Genomic DNA, 4,542 nt, shown 5'->3' with positions numbered 1-4,542 from the left:
CTAATAATATGCGTGACATGTAGCGGAGTAGGTTGTTAGAAAGAATTGAGGAAGAAGCTCCAGTGTGGGCAGATGTGTGGCCGAGGCTTTCAGCCTTACTGGTCAAACTGAGTCCCATCACCGAATGATGCTTGGGGTTTGTGGGCACCAGTCAAAGGCAGCATGCTTTCCTGAGGTCTGTGGTTGTCTGTTCTGTGCATACCATAGCAAATCACCCTTACAGAGGCTGTGTCCGAACAAATTATAATAGTTAATCACTTTTCAGTTTAATGTGCAGCTTCTCCCAAAGGAAACTTGGGAATAGGTATAAAATGACATTCGTGAACTCTAGAGAGGAGAGAAGATTGCAGGAGGAAATCTTCAAAAATGAGGCCATCCCCTTGAGGGCAAAAAAAGTAGTGTGTCTTCCTGGAGAATGAATCTATAAGCAGAAGAGTTCACAGAGAAGACAAATGGAAACTCCATGTAAAGTTTAAGCAAAGGTCAGATATAGCAAGCTCTCCTCTAGAGCAGAGACATTCAGCTCATGGGCTGAATAAGAAATGGCACCAGCAGGTACTCAACAGTGTCTAATGCACTCTCTGCTCTTCCAAGGGAAAGTTGATCAGCCTTTTTTTTTTTTTTAAAAAAAAAGAAAAAATAGAAAATTACCTTTAAAATACTTTTAAAAGTGGTGCTGAGATTGGCACAGAGGATCACAGGTGTGCTGCTTCCCAGTCTTTGCCCCCTGGATTTACTTGCCGGTGCCTGGCAGCGGAGCGGGTCCCAGCGGTGGCCCTGGCGCTCCGAGCGATGCCACGCGGCTGGGGCTGGGCCGGGGCTTCGCCCTGCATCAGCTGCCCTGGGGCTGGGACGATGTGCACAGAACCTGGGAGTGTGGTCGCTGGGTGGTGGATCTGGTCCCGGGCTGCTGGGTGCATCGTTTCCACGCAGCCCCACACAGGTTCCCTACAGTCCTCTGGCACAGTCCTCCAGCACCTCTTATCTGAAATTAATGGGGAAGCGTTAAAGCAGGCAGATAGCGCTGCTCCGTTAGCTTTGTCCCTGTGCTCCTCTCAAATCCATGTGGGCTCCAAGGCGGAACCATTGGGTGGATCTGGTCCCGGGCTGCTGGGTGCATCGTTTCCACGCAGCCCCACACAGGTTCCCTACAGTCCTCTGGCACAGTCCTCCAGCACCTCTTATCTGAAATTAATGGGGAAGCGTTAAAGCAGGCAGATAGCGCTGCTCCGTTAGCTTTGTCCCTGTGCTCCTCTCAAATCCATGTGGGCTCCAAGGCGGAACCATTGCAGGGCGTGCAGCTCTGGGGGTGTCGGGAGCCAGCTGCCTCCCCGCCGGGCCCCAGGAGCTCTGCCCCCGCGGCGGCACGGGCTGGCCTGCAGCTGGAGTAGAGGAACGGAGTGGGGGTACTGGATGGCAGGAGGCAAAGTGTTCCTCCTGTGGCGAGTCACGCTCGCGTGGAGGAGGCTAATGAAGTCAGGTAATTGGCAAGTTTGTTAATGAGCTGGGGCAGGGAAATTTTGCTTCAGCTGTTACAGTATTGACAACTTGGGGGCTTATAAAAGTTCAGGGCTTTGGGAGGGTTTTGCTTATGTCCCCTTGCAGCAAATTTTGGTGGATTCTTAAAAACAAACAAAACCACCAACCTCCACTGCCTAAAAACAACACTACCATTTGATTTACTTTTTTTCTTTTCGTGGTCTGATGTTTCAAACTTCAGGCTGTTCTGGGACTGTGTGAGTCATGAAATAAGAGACTGCATGGTTCTTGCACTGAATACACTTCAGATAAGGACTTGTGTATATTTATGATCCTGCTGATGGTGTGTGCAGCCCAAGGAGGAGAGCCAGCGGTTCCATTCTGTCAATTTGCTTTGAATTTTACATTTATATTTCTGTGGTGGGAGGCAATGTGTTACCACTGTCACTTGATACTAGTTTAGCAAAGGTGGTTAGATATGCCACTTCCTTTCGGTCTCACTCTTGCAGGCATCCCACCTTGCCAGGGACCTGGCTGTCCTTGTTCTGCTGCTCCTGGAGAGCTGAAGCATGACACTTTTTTCCCTCCCAAGGTCTAAGATTTGTAGTGTCCCTTCTCTGACTGCCCTACAGGGGCATTTTTCTGGAGTTTTAAAAATTTGGAGCATGCTTTAAACTAACAGTCATTAGGAAGAGACTGGGAAACTGGGTTCATGTGTTCCTAAGCTTGAAGCTGAGACTTAAAAAGAGGGAAAGGCTGAAACAAGATTTCTGAGCTCTTGTCCTAGGACCAGTTTTGGCCCAGCAGACTTTGGCAGATGGTTTGCAAAATTCTTCCCTCCCTCAAAAGCACACATGATGCCGCCCCTGCAAATGAGCAGGCAATCTGTTACTTCTACATTCTCTCACTTTATTTAAAGTTCAAATCTCAGCCAGGTTTTTGTTTGACTAAAATGTGACAATCATTTCATCATGACTTCACAAGATGGGTGCAGAGTTGAAGTTCGAGTTTTTTTTCCCTGAAAAAAAAAAAAAAAATTGGTCCTTGAATAAATAAGTAAAAACTTGGATGTGCTGCTCAAGCTTTTGACCTTCTGTCCATGAAGATTTCCTCTGCTGTCCCATGTCAGGGCTAACACCATCCTGTCTGTGGTGTCATCCCTGCCTGGAGCCTGTGGTACCCAGGCCCCGTGCAGGGCTGTGAGGGTGCAGTGAGGCCGCAGGAGCTGGGATAGTTGCAGTGGGGTGGGGGGCAAGGCAGCCCCGGTCTGCCCGGCTGCTTTGCTCTTCCAAGAGCTCTCTCGGGTGGTGCCATTGTTCAGGCTGTCGCTCCGGCCCTCCCCTCCCATTCAGCATGTCTCAGCATCCTTGGGAAAAAAGCCTTGATCCTGGACTTGCCCTTCTCTCAGGGTTCAATAGGCTTTGCCAGCTGAAAGGCAGGCTTTGGAAAGGGAAGGGGAAACTTCTCACAGCGCTGGGGAGAATCAAAGGGAGTCAGCACAAATGGCAGCTTAAAATATCCAACCTTTTCCCACTTCTCTCCTCTGCTTTATGTGCCTGTGCAGAGTGTGGGTGCAGCAGTGCTGCTTTTGTGGCATCGCTTGTCCTGTAGGTCTGGCATACCTTGGGTTTCCCAGGGTGGTTTCGTGGCAGCTCTCATCTCTGACCTCTCCTGGAGGAGGTCTGCAGACCCCTGTGCATCCTCACGCTCTCCTGCTCTCCTGCCCATTGCAGGGATGGTGGCACCAGCCAGCACAGAGAGAGCACAGGACACACAGACCCATTTTGTGGTGGTCAGGCCTCAGATGTCCCAAATGCCCTTGTCCATGTCTCCTGTTGCCCTGTGATTTTATCTGAGTCCTGACTACCTGCATCGGGGGACTACCTGCAAATTTTATGAGAGGATAAGTGCTAAAGGAAAACCCAAAAGGCAAACAAAACAGCCCAAAATGTGATGTTCATTTTTCTTACTCCCTTCTTCCTCTGTTTTTTAAGTCTGCCGCATGATTTAAGGAGGGTGATAGGGCTGATACATTTTTCTACGAGACTTGGAAACAGAGGTAAGGGAGGGCAATGGGGGGGTGGTTGGGGAGGAGGGAAAGGTAAGGTGCTGCAGAAACTGCTCCCCTGGCAGCTGCAGGAGGAGCCGCTTTGCAGGGGGAACCACATGTGCCCAAGGGACTGGTGGCATCATCTCTTCCCATTGCACTGTGAACAAGAAATGGCAGCTCCTGGCTCCCAGGAGGCTTCTCTTTCGTTCTTCCTTGTATGGCAGCCTGAGCAAACAAAACTGTGTTGCTCTTGATAATGAAAGAGGTGACATTACTAATTTATTTGCCCACCCAAATGCAGGATGTAATAGAACAGAATTAATCTCTTTTATTTACACATGAGATGCTTGTAGTGGCGGGTGTGCTTTTAGCCTCCAGTGTGTGGATAACTGGGAGTTTATCTGACTGTCTTGGTTTGGTGTAGTGCGAAGATAAATGAGGTGCTGCAGGGAACAGGCATTTTATGGTTATGTGATTGGTCCCAAGCCTGGATGCGGGTGGTGGGATGAGGTTCAAGAATGAGGGGTTGATGTTGCAGTGCCTTTGTGGTCCTGGCAATCAGCTGAGCTGACTTCATCCCAGCTTGGATGGATGAGTCCTGCAGAATAGCATGAGGAGGGTCAAAAGATGAGTTTCCCAGCAGCAGTGGTGCCTTGTGTGGACAGTTGTGCCTCAGTGGTCTTTTAGAGAAGGAAACGGCTGGAAGTTCATCCACAGCAGGGACTGTGGTGGCAGCTGCTGTGCTGCTGGTTGAGTCTCAGGACAGTGGCTGCACGGGAGAGCTTTAATGAGGCCTTTTGGATTCCTTCCCTTGCTGCTGCAGCCAGTTACCGACTCATCTGTATGCTAATGAGCTAATTTGTGTCATTAACAGAGCCCTGTTCATTGAGACCTCCCATGGTATGGCTGGGCTGGAATCACAATGCTTGCTGTATTTTAGGTTCTGATTTTTTTTAGTTAGTGACGATGTGTATAATGCTCATCCCTGGACACCTGCAGCACAGCCCATGTGA

The sequence above is a fragment of the Merops nubicus genome, unplaced genomic scaffold (genome assembly GCF_000691845.1).
Source record: "Merops nubicus isolate BGI_N331 unplaced genomic scaffold, ASM69184v1 scaffold11395, whole genome shotgun sequence".
In the NCBI taxonomy this organism is placed as follows: Eukaryota; Metazoa; Chordata; class Aves; order Coraciiformes; family Meropidae; genus Merops; species Merops nubicus.
This window is presented reverse-complemented; position numbering follows the sequence as displayed.